Raw genomic sequence first — 16,992 nt, 5'->3', positions numbered from 1 at the left:
ATTCTGGTAGTCTGTGGATTCCTTTGTCAATTATCAGTTATTATTTCCAGAAATCCTGAAACCAAATATATTTCATTATATTCAGTATAACATCTGGGATATATTTCAATTCTATTTATATTTAGCTCAATCAGTAATATCCATCCTTTGGCTAATGTTATTATAAATTGATTTAGCTATATTTTAAATTAATTGAAAATTTTACCCATGGTAAATACATAAGATTATCATTGAATCAAAATATATACTATTAAATTAAAGATTAATTTTGGGATAACACAAATATACTTTCTGGCATATGTACAATCTTGTAAAAAATAATAAGCAGCTTAATGTTAAGCTGACTAGCATGAAAAATATTCAGCATGGTAAAAAATTAAAAGAAATGTGTTCTCTATATCTAGTGTTTCATTAATGGGGAAGTTAAACTTTATTCTTTTTCTACTGTGGCTGAATTTTAAAAGTACAGAAGTCAGTAGCAGAATATAAGTTTTCAATACTATACTATTTGGTTTAAGAAAAATATTCTCTTCAAATTATAGAGTAATATTAATCTTTTAATATTATAATGAGGGTGCCCACACCATAGTCTTTAAATCTGAAGCCTGATAGGACAGTCTGAGTTTAAATCCTGGTTTTGCCATTTAAGAACTGAGTGACCCTAGGCAAATTACTAAACTCTCTGACCCTCAATTTTTGCATCTATAAAAGGGGTTAATAGTGGTATGTACGTCACAGGAAGTTGTGAGTTTTGATTAGATTAATATATGTAAAATGATCAGAACAGTAATTGAACATATTAAGTGTCCTGCAATTGTTTGCTAGCATCATAATTCATTTGCATCTATACACAGCTCTTTTCAGTGTGCATGCAATTATATGAATGTCACTGGGAATGACATTTTATCCTTACATAGTACTATTCTCATGATAGGTAGCTCAGACTTAGGTGTAGATGATAGAACTGTTCTACCAAATGAGATAGTTAAATTGATGATAGAGTTAAGGGTAGATTAGATCCTATTTAAAACCTGTACAAAATGTGTCTCACACAGTATGTTGACAGTTACCATTACTTGAATTTAATCTTTTCCCTATTCTTCTTTCTAGGGACTCAGTTAATCAGTGTTCCTTGAGTATCTAATATGTATCAAATATTATACTATGATTTTTAAAAATAATTATTTAATTAATTTATTCTTCCCTGCGTTGGGTCTTTGTTGCTGGACTCAGGCTTTCTCTTAGTTGCGGCGAGCTGGGGCTACTCTTCGTTGCGGTGCACGGACATCTCATTGCATTGGCTTCTCTTGTTATGGAGCATGGGCTCTAGGCACACGGCCTTCAGTAGTTGTGGCACACGGGCTCAGTAGTTGTGGCTCGTGGGCTCTAGAGCGCAGGCTCAGTAGTTGTGGCACATGGACTTAATTGCTCCGCGGCATGTGGGGTCTTCCTGGACTGGGCATCGAACCCATGTCCCCTGCATTGGCAGGCAGATTCTTAACCACTGCGCCACCAGGGAAGTCCCTATACTATGATTTTAATGCTTAAGACAGGTGCAGTTATTGCCTTGAGGCAGCTTATACACTGGAGGGCAAGAGTTACATCAAACAAATAAGTATTGGTACTACAAAGAAAAAGTTATAGTAATATTATAGTAAAAGAGGGCATCTCTCCTGGTGCTGGGTGCAAAAGCCACCCTAACTGAAGTGCTATAATAACCTGAGATCAAAGAATGGAAACTTTAGCTACCTGAGGAGGAAAAGTACCAAGTAGAAAGCATGGGGTATGGGAGTTTACATGACATGTGTACTGACTGTAGAGAAATACAGGTGTGATGTATTCTCTTTCAGGGGACTGAAAGAGAAGCCAGAACTCCTAGAACTAAGAGTTCCTGTTAAAGATAGTGACTTGGGGCTTCCCTGGTGGCGCAGTGGTTGAGAGTCCGCCTGCTGATGCAGGGGACACGGGTTCGTTCCCCGGTCTGGGAAGATCCCACATGCTGCAGAGCGGCTGGGCCCGTGAGCCATGGACGCTGAGCCTGTGCGTCCGGAGCCTGTGCTCCGCAACGGGAGAGGCCACAACAGTGAGAGGCCCACGTACCGCAAAAAAAAAAAAAAAAAAAAAATAGTGACTTGGCCGACCCCCGAGGAGTCCCAGGCCATCAAAGCTCTTCAGAAAGACCTCGAACAATTTGCCAAGCTCCTAAAGCAGAAGAGGATCCCCGTGGGATATACCCAGGCCGATGTGGGGCTCACCCTGGGGGTTCTCTTTGGGAAGGTGTTCGGTCAAGCAACCCTCTGCCATTTTGAGGCTTTGCAGCTCAGTTTCAAGAACATGTGTAAGCTGCAGACCCTGCTGCAGAAGTGGGTGGAGGAAGCTGACAACAACGAGAATCTGCAGGGGATATGCAAGGCAGAGACCGTCATGCAGGCCCGGAAGAGAAAGCAGACCAGTATTGAGAACCGAGTGAGAGGCGACCTGGAGAGCATGTTCCTGCAGTGCCCAAAGCCCATCCTGCAGCAGATTAGCCACATGGCTCAGCAGCTCGGGCTTGAGAAGGATGTGGTCCGAGTGTGATTCTGCAACCGTCACCAGAAGGGCAGACGATCAAGCAGTGACTTTTCGCAGCGACAGGATTTTGAGGCTGCTGGATCTCCTTTCTCAGGGGGACCAGTATCCTTTCCTCTGGTGCCAGGGCCCCATTTTGGTACCCCAGGCTATGGGGGTCCTCATTTCACTACGCTGTACTCCTCGGTCCCATTTCCTGAGGCTGAGGCCTTTCCCTCGGTGTCTGTCACCACTCTGGGGCTCCCCCATGCATTCTAACGGAGGTGTCAGCCCTTGCCAGGAATGGGGACAGAGGAAGGGGGACAGCTAGGGAGAAAACCCTGGGATTCGTACCAGGGCTTTGGGATTAGGTTCTTCATTCACTTAGAAAGGAATTGGGAGCACACAGGGTGTGGGGGCAGGGAGTTTGGGGGAACTGGTTGGAGGGAAGGTGAAGTTCAGTGATGCTCTTGATTTTAATCCCTGCATCACTCATCACTTTGTTCTTAAATAAAGAAGCCTGGGACCTAGAAAAAAAGAAAAAAGATAGTGACTTGATGGACCCTAAGTCTTTGTGTTTTTGTTTCCTTACTAGCATGAACGTGAAATTACTAAGGTTATATTTTTAATGAAGGGGTTCACTTTAATGTTCTGTACCTTTGAACTGTATGCATTTGATTTAATAAGCATACCTATAAATCCTATAAATCTTATTTTGATGATGACTCTGACTACTATGGGAAGATTATTTGAATGGAAGATGTGGAGAGAGCAGATAGGAGGCAATTTAGTAATGCAGGAGAGAGATTATTGCATCTCGGCCTGGAAGGATGGCTCTTGGAATGAAGAAAAGTGGATAATTTTAGAATCTTTAGAAGAGACAATTTGTAAAACTTGGCAGTTGATGGATAGGAAAAGAGATGAGTGTACTATGGTTCCCATATTTCTGGTTTGAGTGTATGAGGTGTGGAATATAGGACGAGGTACAGGTTTGGATATGGGGAAGTTTATAAGTTTAGCATTAAAGTAGTATTTTTTTCTTTTCGAATTAGGTCTGGACTACTGTGGAGCAAATGCAATGTTGAGATGAGTATATGGTCTGGAGTGCAGAAGAAAGCTCTCAATTGCAATATAAATCTACAAGTCATAGTCATAGAGATGGAAATTGAAGCTATGGAAGTAAATCATGTTATAATGGAGGAAAGAATATAGAATAACAAAGAGGAGCACCTTGGAGCAACTAGAGCCTGAAAAAAAGCCAGCATTTAATGATCAGTTAAAGAAGGAGGAACTACTTATGAAAGGAAGCTAGAGAAAAAAATGGGAATGTGGTACATTAGATATCTAGGAAAGAGAGTTTTGAAAAAGGAGAGAATGGGCCCACAGGGTAGGATAATGTTAGGTTAAATAAAATGAGAGCTAAGAGTGTTTCATTAGGTTTAGTAAAGTGGATATTGAGGCCAAAACAATTGTAGTGAGAACACATTAGGTACAGTAGTGAGAGTGGAAGAAATATTAGAATAAGCAGGAAGTGAGGAAATAAAGGGTAAATGTCTTGTTGGATATTTGAGTTTGGAAAAAAAGAGCAAATGTGATTGTCCAGAAGAGGAAATGGAATTGAGAGAGCATTTATTTGTTTTTGTTTTTGTTGTAAGAAGGGAAGTAAGATTTGCCCACTTAGGGCAGGAGTCAGTGTGGAGAGAATGACTAAAGATGGGGAAGAAAGTTTGTAATAGACATCTCCAGGGTCCTGGGAAGGTAAGAGGGATGCAGAACACAGAAGGAAAGGAAAAGGTGCCATGCAGAAGCAGGTTGGTTCATACATTCAGATGTTGGACATCAAAGGAGTTTCTGTTTAACACCTCTCCATTTCCTTGGTGAATAGAAGGCAGTAGCTTCCATAAAGTGTGAGGAAGGCCAGTAGAGTGGGGACCAGGGGTTGGAGAACAGTTGAGATTTTCAGAACAGGAGCATGAGAGAATGAGAGCTGACCAAACACGTGGATTGCCATGTGCTGGTAAATTCTTCTCAAAGGTGGTGACCATATATTTTATATGGATGTTAGCCAACTCTGAGATTGTTCCATGAGCACTCAGCAACTAAGATGCATGTACAGAGAAGATGGGCAGTTGGATTCATTCAGGGTTGGGGATTTTAGGGCAGGTGCAATAAAAGCCCCAAAACACAAGTGAGTTTACGTTATCGGTGAGGATATGGCTGCAAAGATGAACCACTGAATCCAAGCTGGATGGGCTTCATCTTTGTCATCATTATCTTCATCCATTATCATCTTCTGAATAAGGATGGAATTGAAGTCAGAAATGCCTGAAAAAAAGGAAGAAAGTAGACAGAGTGGTTGGTAACGGATGAAGGATTCTCCCATCTCATCATGCCTCTATCACCACAAAGACACTGTGTTGAAAGAACGTCGTCTCTCCATCCAGTTCTTGGGAAGAACTCTAGTTAATCGTGGTGGTCAGAGCTAGACATTTGTTGGAACAAGTTTTGCTGGCAAGCCAGAACTTTGTACCTCAAAAGCCAGAGCCAATCTGGCTGATTCCTTTGTGACCGCCTGCTTTCTGGCTTTCTCCTCCATTTGCTTGCCCTCCTGTTGGGTGAACACTCTCACACATCATGTTTCTGGGGGAAGGGCAGAGCTGAAGGGGAAAGCACGTCAGCTAGGAAGACCTTCTCTCTGCCTGCTGACTCTAACCCATTCCATCCAGCAGACCTGCGCCCTCATCCATGCGGCTGGAGGTGTGGTTTCCCTTCACAGCCAGCTCTGTGATATCTCTGCAGGCGTACCTGGGGGTGCTGTTCCAAGATCTAGATTAGAGTGGAAGGCAAAAGATCCCTTTTAGCCTCACGCCTAAACTTTGTTCTCCCATCTGGTATAATGGAGAGGTTATGAATGGAGTTTTGTTGTCTGCATTTGATCTCTAACTGTGGGTCTTTGACCAGGTTATTTAAGCTCCCGATTTTTCATCTAAAAGTGGAACACTAATAATACCTATCTCACAGGTTGGTAATGAAGACCGAACAAGTTAATGCATGTAAAACACTTATCCAATACCTAAAGTATCATACTTAATAAATATTAGTTTTTAAAAATGAATTATTAAGTTACCAGTGGGCTCTTAATGTTATTTTAGAAGGTGATTAGTTTTGGTTGTTTTTCTTTTGTATTAAAACAACACAAGTTTATTACCTTTCAGTGTTGGAGGTCAGGGGTCTGGTATGGTTCTCAATGGACTGAGATCAAGTTGTTGGCAGGGTATGTTCCTTTTGGAGGCTCTTGGGGAGAATCCATTCCCACGCCTTTTCCAGTTTCTAGAAGCATTCCTTGGCTTGTGGCCCCTTTCTGGCTTCAAAACCAGAAAGGTAGCATCTTCCAGTCTCTCTCTGTCTCTGACTCTCCTGCTTTCTTCTTGTGATTACATTGGGCCCACCAGGATAATCTCCCCATCTCAAGATTCTTAATTTAATTCTTTTGCAAAGCCCATTTTGCCACTTAAGGTGACATTCTATAGAATGTGGACATCTTTGGAGGGCCAATATTCTGACTACCACTGGAGGCTACTGCAAAAATCCAGGCAAGAGATGATGGTGAACTGAGTCAGAGTGACAGCAGTGAAGATGGTGAGAAGTGGTGTTGTTCTGGATATATTTTGAGGGTAGAGCCAACAGGATATTCTGAGATTGGACGTGGATCTTTCTTTTCCAGTGGAGGGGGACTTCCAGTCTACCTCTGTGTTGGGCCTGGACCTCGGTGAGGATGTGGGTTTCTCTGGCATGAGGACCAAGGAGTCACAGGTCCATTACTGGAAGCTATGTGGCCCGCTAGGGCCTGGTGCCTGTTGCATGGCCTGCACTTGCTCAGTTGAATGGGTATGAAGTCGGTCTTATAACCTGCCATTAGCTCAAGTGCAGGGGCCCTCCAGGGCACAGTTTCCCCCCACTCCCCACTGTCCAGGTTCTGCTGGGCCTGTCCTATTCCTATTTCTAACTTTTGGCCTGTTCCCCGGGAAGGTCACACTTGCTCCCAGGTCTGTCACACGTCATTTATTTATGTGTTTGTTTATGTGTGAAACCAAGTTCCCCTAAAACCGAGTTCCCTTACTGAGTTTATAATTAATCTCTCTATCCAAAACTTTATTCCCTTGCTTGTCTCCTCTGACCTCAATCCCTTTCTTGTCCCCTCTGGCCTCAATCCTATGCTAACTGAACACTTATCAACCAGAGTCGGCTATTGTTGATAACATCATCAATGTATTAAAATTGCTACATCATCATTACATTGTACTACATCATCATTAACTTACAAACTCAGGTGTTTCTCCAGGGCAAGATGAGCCCACAGATCCCCAAGCCATGGACTACCTGGACAGAGAATTATAAAAAGGAGACATCCTGATTCCTGAAACCATGATTAAGAAATGTCACGAGGCAATGATTAATTCTAGTTCCTTTGTTCTTCCCCCTTAAAACGTTCCTAACTCAAAGACCAAGATGAAGTGTATCTGAGACTTGTCTCCCACTCCTTTGCTTGATGCCCTGCAAATAAATCCTTACTTTGCCGCAAATGCCTGCTGTCAAGAGTTCGGCTTTCTGCACCACGGGCACATGACTTCTTGCTCGGTTACATGTGTATCTCTCTGTCCAGAATGTGCTTAGATTTATTTTAACTTAAAAAGTTTTTTATTTTATAATGTTTTACTCTTTTCTCATTTGATTGGTGATCTTAGAGTATGTACCTCATTTTTACTCTGGAGGGAAAGAGGGGGAAGTGGGAAGCTGGGGAACACTGAGTCCTGAACGACAGAGAAACAGCAGAGCTCCTGGAGGTAACTGAGAGGATAAAAGGGAGAAACAGGAAGATGGGCCTTGAAGGACGGGTACCATAAATAAATAAAATACTTAGACTCACATGGCTGGGAAGCTGTGGAACCTAAAATTCAAATCAGAGACTCATAAGGCTCCCAAGGCTTAAATCTGCCCCCAACACTATTGCCAAGTTGTTTGCACTGCACCTAAGAAAACTGAGTAACAGTTATTGCTTAAGTCAGAAGTGAAAACTAGAGTTAAATTATCTGTGTAAAACTTGAATTATTTGTTGTATATGTAATGTATCACAATATAACTAGCTATATTTGTTAGTTGGAATAAGAGCAAAGATATGGGGCTTCCCTGGTGGCGCAGTGGTTGAGAGTCCGCTTGCCAATGCAGGGGACACGGGTTCGTGCCCTGGTCTGGGAAGATCCCATGTGCTGCAGAGTGGCTGGGCCCGTGAGCCATGGCCACTAAGCCTGTGCGTCCGGAGCCTGTGCTCCACAACAGGAGAGGCCACAACAGTGAGAGGCCCATGTACCGCAAAAAATAAATAAATAAATAAAATAAAGACCAAAGATATGAAAACAATACTAATTCTGTTTCTCATTTAAAAACTCATACTGAAATATTTCATATTTATTCATTGGTTTTTACTGTTGTTATATAGTACGTTTTTAGTTATTGGTATTCAGTTTCTACACTGAGTATGTCCTACATATCTAATAAAGAAATAAAAGTAAGTTAGCATTATTGTTATACTGAGGAAAAAACTGTTTACAATTAATAATGTGGTTGTTAGTTTTAGCAAATTCATTTCCCACCTGATTACTTTCACCTCATACTTCCATACTTTCTACTCTACACACTTCATCTTGAGCATTCATTCAGCACATGCTGGTTTATCCATTACTGGGTTAATATACCTCAAGTGCAATTAGGATTCTGGGACTGAGAGGTTGAAGGTTTACTCAGGCTTTGCCGATCGTCAATAAATACCATTTCTCATCACAGTTCCTCAGTTCCTTTAGGTAAAATAAGGACAGTAGCACTGATCCATTTTCACAGTCTTGATTAAAAAAAATTAAACACCTGCATGAAAAGATGTTAGTATGTTTTTTAAATAAAGATTTAAATGTGGTAAAATTGTAAGAGAACATAAAGTGGTGAAGCGTTTGACTTAGAGGTCCTGTTTTTTAGTTTTAAAACAACAAAATATTGAGATAGTGAAAAAGGTAATACAAGTAGAAGTACTCTGTAAGCTGTAGTCTATAAATGTAAGATGATATTGATATTACAAAACCATTCATATAAAATTCCCAAATTTCTTAAGAGATGTATCTATGTTATTTTAATTATAATAATGTATTTAATAATTGTTCACACTAAATTCCATTTAATTCTAAAATATGTTTTTGTACACATATACATTCTTTAGATAGGTGAACTTGTTAAATTGAAGGCTAGCTATATTTTATCTTTGGGAGTTAAACAATATACACCTGGAAAACTGGGGAAACCACAGTAATTTAAAATATTGCTATTCTGTGCCATTTTTGCTTAAGTTGACTCAGGAAATACAAGTAAGTGCCACTTAATGAAAAATATGTATAAATGGTTAAGATTAATGTAGATATGCAATGATGCAATAATGCTCCTATTTTGACTTAACATGAATCTTTGCTTTGTATCATATATTAAAATACCATTGGCAAACCACTCAACAATTCCCAGGAGTGTCCACTGGAGACAATGTTCCAAGAGGCCATTGAGCTTTGCGTTTTTGAACCTTTGCTGTTGGGGCATTGGTTTCTGGATTGCTCCTCTGTTAACATGATGAGCTAATTGGCCTAGCAGGACTCCCTTTAGAATAGCGGCTTCTGCTTAGTTCATCAGGAGTACAATTTGTTGTTTCATTTCCTCTTCTAGTCCCACTGGGGAAATTGAATTGTGAAAAGACTGCCTACTGGGAACATTCAGTACTCTTGACTGAATAAGTAACTTTATTTATCTATTTATTTCTTTGGTACTGTCTTAATTAGCAAAGAAAGAAGGACTTTATTAGGTAAGAGAGTGCTGTCGTTTTGATACAGATAGGTGCTGTTAGCAAAGTGTTTGATTCACAGAGCCTTCTCAAAGTCAGGGTGTTTTGCAGGTACAAAGCTTATGTGAAATTTTAATTTGCAGTGCTAGAGCTGTTTGCCATTTTGGTAAGTGTTAGTCATCCAGTGCAGAAGTTGAAGACAAGTCAATGATGGTCTTTAAAAAAAAAAAAACAACACAGTTGTGAAGTTTAGAAGATTTATTCTTTGGACCACACCAACTTTAGTTTTTCTCCAATGAATATTGTTGGTCCATAACAGTGTCCAAATGTGGGCTTGAACAGTGTATCCTTAAGTTTGAAAACCTTCACAATTTGTCAGTTGCATCATTATTTAATGCTGTATCCACTCTCAGGCAAAAACAGAGTTTATGAGACCTAAACATCATGATGAACAAAGTCAGATAATATATTTTACATCTTTTTCTTTTAGAATGAGGACTAGTTTCTACTGTACCTTATCAAACTCTTAAGTGTAATAAGGAAATTTCCTAAGATGTGATTTAAATATCCTCTAAATTAAAACCTCAGATGTTTTCTAGAACACCAGTTTAATAACTGCTTATCCTGAGAGTAGAGGCAGAATAATGTAATGATTAGAGATACTCTGGCTCTAGAACAAGACAGCCTTGATCCCAGTCACTGCTCTGTCGCTCACTAGCTTTGTGACCCTGGGCAAACAACTGAATTCCCTGAATCGCATAAGGTTAACTTAATAGGGATAGTGAGAGTTAATACAAGGCAAGCTCTTCGAAGAGCTCTTGGCAGACTGCCTACCACATAAGAATTGCTCAGTGGGTGTTAGCAGTTATTTTATATATTTCTTGATAATCCAGCACAAACCTGGTGCCAGTCATGTGTGCAATAAAGAACTCATAAATGCATTATTTAATGAGTGAATGGACAAGAGGAAGTGTTGTCCATAAAACTTAGAATCATTATAAATCCGTCTCTGCCCTATACTTTTAAACAAAACAGCACATTTCTCTGTAGTTATAAAATTACAGCCAAATGTGGGAGAGGCTCAGAAGAACTTAAAATCTATATTTAGATAATAGATCCTTATTATCCCTAAGCCATTACTATATATATATAGTCTCTCAAAATTTTGAACATTAATTTGTAACATTCTATTAGTCTGGATGACTAGAAATAGAATTTAAAAATTCATCTTAATAAAATACTGTGAAAAACTTGCAAAGATTTTTTAAAAATATGCCTTATAACCCTTAAGAAGAAGAGCTTGTTTGTATACGGTTCCCTGATGTCTGAATTGAACAGGTAAGGGGAGGGGACTGGCGGAGTCACTTCATGGACTGAGTTCCTCATGTTCTTTGCCAGATATGATGAATATTCAAAAACGAAACAAAAATAACTAAGTCATTGTTCCTACTCCTAAGGAAGGTGTAATTAATCTACTTGTGTAGATAGTTGTAACACATGATAAATCGAATTATATATATTTGTATATATACTATTATTTTATATACATAAGATATATGTAATAGGTAGTATATATATATTATACACACATACATATATACGTGTAAATTCAAGAACTTAGTAATAAAGTAATTATTACTAATAAAGTAATAAAGTAATTATTACTTTATTACTAATAAAGTAATACAGTATCATTGCTCTAAATAAAGTATTATTACTCCAAGTCTGTGTCCTAGGAGTTTAAGAAAATAAGGAAGTTTCCTTCCACTACTAAGAATGTTCTGCTTCCCTTTGAAACAGATTTATGGGGAACTGCTGAAGTAAGGGAATCATCTTAATCATTTTTTAGAACTCTTAGAAAGTTCTGGTCTAGGAAAAAGGTGAAAATATAAAATTTTCATTATGGGAGTTAGTTATTTTGTACTATACTAAGAAATATGAGTAAGATAGAGACATCATTGTTAATGATGTATGTACTTTTATTTTGCAATCACAGTAATTTATGGTAGTGTTGGAGGGTTTTTCTCCCCCATGATTGTTCCCATGTGTGGGAATGCAAAGCAGCGTGCCTGGCATATTATTTTCATTGTACTTGTCTATCTGTCTGTTTGGGCTTTCTTCACTCTTTTTTAATTAATCTGTGATTATCAACAAGAAAACATTGAGACTACTGTTACTAATTCAGCACAAATGGAAGATGGTATTGATGTACTAAGTAATACGTGGTGGCCGTAATCAAACTTTCCATGTGATTTCCATTTGGAAAACAACAATTTAGCAAGTTAATTCCTGCCTTTAGTTGATTCTTAAAAATTGGTCTCCATTTGGGCTCTCTGTTATAAAGGAATATGTTATTGTTTACTCTCTCCAGTGCATGAATAGTAAAATAATTCAGAAAGTACGTTTTCATATGATAGAAGTGTGATTATCTTGGCAGATATTACAACAACAATAATATTCAGATACTTCATTTTCTGTTCTTGGTGCTCTTGAAGCTAGTTGGGCCACGTGACTAGATCTGGACAATAGCATGTGATGTGTGTCGCTTCTGGATTGACTCAGCCCTTGTGTGATAGTGTAGTCTTTCTTCACTTTCCGTAAGGAAATGAGTCTTTTCAATAAATAGTCCTAGGTTAACTGGATTTACAAAGAAAAACAACTGCATCTTATCTCAGATATACACAAACATTAATTTCAGGTAGATTGAAGATTGAAATAGGAAATTCCCAACAATAATATTTCTTGAAAATGTCATAGAATATTCTCAAAATCTTTGGTTAGGCACATTTTAAAAAAGACACATAAAGCACAAACCTTAAATGAAAAGAATGAGAATTTGAACTCTATTAAAATTTTAAAAACTTTTATCAGAGACACCACTTCATAAATAAGAATAGAGGAGTATTTGTAATATATGTAAATGTAACCACAAAAGGATTCTTATACAAATTATAATTATATTTTAAACTTCTATAAATCAATAAGAAAGAGCAGATAGCCCAAGAAAACAAATGAAAGAGAGTCAGACCAATATCATATTATTATCGCTTATATGCGGAATCTAAAAAAAAATAATAATACAAGTGAACTTACTTACAAAACAGAAACAGACTCACAGACTTAGAGAACGACTTTATGGTTACCAGGGGGGAAGGGTGGAGGGAGGGATAGATTGGGAAGCTGGGATTGACATGTACACACTGCTATATTTTAAATAGATAACCAACAAGGACCTACTGTATAGCACAGGGACCTCTGCTCAAAATTCTTTAATAACCTAAATGGGAAAAAGAATATATACATGTATATGTATAACTGAATCACTTTGCTGTACACCTGAAACTAAAGCAACATTGTTAATCAACTATAATTCAATAGAAAATAAAAATTTAAAAAAAGAAAGGGGGACAAAAGTCTTGGACAGGCACTTCAAAATGAGAATATGCAAATGGACAATAAACACACTAAAAGATGTTCAACATCATTATTTATTAGGACAATGCTAATTAAAGCCACAGTAAGACACCATTACTTACCCATTAATACAACCATTTGAAACAAAAACCAAAAAACTGATAACACCGAGGGCTGACAAGGACTGTAGACCTACTGAAACTCTCAAAAATTGCCATTTGGGGTGTAAATTGGCATAACCTGTTTAGAAAACTGTTTTGTAATATCCTCTAAAACTGAACTTACTCATTCCTTATGGTACAACAATTACTTACTCATTCCTTATGGTCTAACGATTCCACTTCTAGGTAGATGCTCAACAGAAATATGTAGATTTGTGCTTTAAGAGATGTGTTCCAGAATATTCATAACAGCAGTATTATTAAAACCTCCAGTGGAAACAACCTAAATTTTCATCAACAATGGGACATAAAAAATAAATTGGATAATATTCAAACTTTGGGTATGAATACAGTATGTGATGAAAATAAACTATGGCTACATACAACAACATAGACTCTTACAAACATAATGTTGAGAAAAAACTGCCAGGTGAATAAGGTCCAGACTGCATGATTTCTTGTCCATAAATCTTATTTATAAATAAGTCTAAAAATAGACAAAACTAATCTGCTATAGTAAGAATCAGAATTGTGCTTTCCTTTAGGGAACTAAATGAGAATTCTGAGTCATGGGGAAGGGATTTACTGGTAGTGTTTTGTTTCCTTGCTGTTCTTACATGGGTGTGTTTATTTTGTTAAACTTCATCAAGCTGTGTTCTTAGGACTTGTGCACTTTTAGTTATATATGTTATATTGCTAAAAAATTCAACACTGAATCTGTAAGCAACTTATTACAAAAAGGCTACATTGATAATTACACTAGGAACATCTCCTCTCCTTTCAAATCAGCCAAATCTTATTACTTTTAAAGTCAGACTTTTGTGTGGTCTAACTTTGGTCCACATGTGCACTGCTCATATTCCCAGGATGCCGCTGTCTCTAAACATATAGGATTGCTGCCCTGAGATTTTCAAAGGGATGCAACGTATTACAAAAATGCTAGCAGCTTGTTTTGTGATGAGAAAAGATTTTTAAGCACAGACTGTTAGACTGTCTTCCAGATACTGAAATTTAATTCCCCAGTGCCTGCTCTTCCCCTTTAATAGTTATTTTAGGTTAGAGTTTTGTTTTTAGGGAAAACAAATGAAGGGACCGGTATGGAAAAAAATCAATGGACATACATACTTAAATATGGTAACAAAATCACCAGTAGTGTAATCTGGGTCAAAATATGTTTTTCAAGTTGTGAATAACAAAACTGGACTAAAAACTATCTAGAAATGTCTGCCTCTTGTTATTTCTTTTCAGTTTTAACCAAATAATGTCTACCCTTTCACTGGCCCTGCCATCCCCTCAACTATTCTAATTCAGCATTCCTAGTTGGCAGGCAGTAGTGGAGAACTTGACTTCACAGTCTCAACAGCTTAGTCCCAAACCAGCCAGCAAAACATTAGGACTCTCAGTTGGCAGAAGCATGAAAGTATCTTCCGAAGGCCAAGTGATGTCACGTGAAACTTCTGTTTGTCCACCTTATTTGAGCAAAGCTCAATGAGCATGATTTCAGCAGAATATGAGGTGCCCCTTATTCTCAAGCTTTTGACTGAGTTCTGTATATGGACATAGCTGGGAAAAACTAAATATTTCTTTGCAAAGTTCAAGCTCCTCCATATCTAATGGAAAATTAGCATAGTGGAGAAGAGCCAAACACCAAAGATTATATCTACTGCACTGTGAAAGGCCTGTTCTGTGGTCAGAAGCAAAAGCAAAACAAAGCACTTTGATTGGCAGTGCTTATGATGGACAAGTCTTTTCAGACAGATGCTGAGATGGGACTACAGATAAAGAAAAGCAGAGGAAATCTGAGAATGGTGGTGATCAGCAATTGTTCCTTATCTCCACCTGCATCAAAACAGTCTGTGATGTTAGCGTTTTTTTTAAAACTCATTTGTTCAACAAAGGCTGGTTAAACAGCTTTTCAATCTCAGTGATTAGCTTGGGATGCAGTATTCATATGACAGGGCACCTAGCTCAAGGGGCTCACAGACAAATTATAGGAGAAATAAGTTGGATAGAAACAAGTTACTACACTATAATGTAATAAAAAGAAATATACAAAAATAGAGTAAATCCACCAGGAGAATGTAATCCCCAACTCCAAGCTCATGCATGACAGAAACCCTTTTCAGGCCTCAATTTTGTATTACTTCCTCTGTTTGAACTTCAGGACTTTTACACATCCAGTTTTTTATTCTAGGGCAGAATGTGTGAGACCAGCTCCCTTCTCTACTGTTTATGCTCATATTGTAGCTTAAGCATCACTTTGCCCCAAAGCTGACCCTGATTCCCTTTTCCCCTACAGGGTAAAATTTCAGTTTGCTGACCCTGCTCTGTGCTCAGCCAACCTCCCTTTTGTTCATGATATTGCACTTGACTTTTACCATCTTTCTACTCCTACCAGATTATAAATTCCTTTAGGAGCAAGGCCATTCCTATTTCATTCAGTGTGGAAACCCAGCTTCTGACTCTGGAACTTAATTTATACTCATTGAGTCAATAGTAAGTGAGCCTTAGTCTGAGAAGCCTAGGGGACATGATGATGCAATCTACCTGGTAGAACCACAGAAACATAGGGAAGAAACAGCTTGTGTCACTGTAGCTCATGGCATTGTTCTAAGTGACAGTTTTCTTATATAGTTTTTTGTGTCCTACACAATACCTAATGAAGAAAGAATATTATCCACTTTTAAACTTTGAGCTCCTGGGGCTTCTTAAATTTGGTCTGTGTCGCATTGGAAAAATCAGATGAAATGTGTTGACCCTCTTCCATTCCCACCTTTCAAATGCACCTGTGCTCATACATGTTTGTATATAATTCCTAGGATCCCATGGATCTGATTCTCTAGAATCTTGGTGCATTACATCATCTCAGCGTCTTACCAGGAAGTAAGAATGCTTATACCCATTTTATAGTCCAAGAAACTTAAGTGCAGCATGGTAGAATAAATTATTTTAGGTCATTTACCTATTAGTTTGTGGTAGGTCTTGCATATGAACCCAGATGGATCTTACTCCAAAAACCATGGCCTTTACACGACACCTGACTTCAAAGCATCTGGCACATGGTAGGTCCTTTCAGGCGAAAGGACAAAGATGGGAAAATGCCAATGTAGGGTTGTTTGAGCCACTGTAGAGTTGTTTGAGCCACTGTAGGGTTGTTTGAGCCACTGTGTTTTAAGCTGTTTGGTTTTTGTATATAGTGTTGAGACAAAGAATTAGAAAGTTCTTTAATATGTGGACTTGTAAATTTGTGCAAGAAAGTTGGGAAGGTAGGGCAGAGCCAAAGAGGAGAGCATGAGAGGGCAGAGCTACCCTACTTCAAAATGAGAGTTATGAAAAGCCGTCATTAATGATCTCTCATTTTATATTATTTTGGATGTGAGCTTGGGAAGATAATATTTTCAGAATTATTTTGACTCAGGTTCAATTATTTTTCTCATGGTAAAATATTTGTATACACACACGTATGTATTTATATATGCATATATATTCATTTATATTTAACTCTTCAAAGGTGATCATTATTCAACTTAGATTCCTTGGTTAATAAAAATTAATAAATGCACATTTTATGTTTAAAAAAGTTTATGCAAAACAAATTTACTCACTTTGAGTCTTCTATTGTACGTTAGATTTTTTCTACGGCTGAATAAAACACAATTAATATAGGATTAATTTATGCTCTCAGCCCATTAGATGTAATTTAATATAAATTAATCATTTTATATAGAGAAAAAATGTTAACAGTATTTCCCTGCATATTATTGTTATTATTAGCCTCAACTTGTATCAGAGCTATTAACTTAATATGAAAGAAAATCCAAATTAATTTTTTCCCATGCTATGATGAAATCTTTTACATTTATGCTGTAAACTATAAGAGTAAATAAACAAATACTTTTTGGCTTGCAAGAATCATTTTATTTCACAGACGAGATCTGGTAAGTTGCTTTATTACAAATGATTTTTTTTTTAAATAAATGCTTTTTTAGAGACAGAATT

General features: G+C 37.9%; 1 protein-coding gene and 1 pseudogene across 2 annotated transcripts in view; both read left to right on the top strand.

The window, feature by feature from the left end:
* Window positions 1–2,878, top strand: part of LOC309821789 (POU domain, class 5, transcription factor 1-like) — a 45,985-nt pseudogene extending 43,107 nt beyond the window's left edge. The window contains exon 2 of the transcript in view: window positions 2,129–2,878. The product of the transcript in view is annotated as a POU domain, class 5, transcription factor 1-like (transcript). The remainder of the gene's footprint in view (window positions 1–2,128) is intronic.
* The window catches only part of SLIT2 (slit guidance ligand 2), a 390,009-nt gene that overhangs the window by 152,400 nt on the left and 220,617 nt on the right, over window positions 1–16,992 (top strand). The window lies entirely within an intron of this gene.

The sequence above is a fragment of the Grampus griseus genome (assembly GCF_964374135.1).
Source record: "Grampus griseus genome assembly, chromosome: 4".
NCBI lineage: Eukaryota > Metazoa > Chordata > Mammalia > Artiodactyla > Delphinidae > Grampus > Grampus griseus.
Note: the sequence above shows the minus strand (reverse complement) of the source record. Positions and strands in the feature narration are given on the sequence as shown.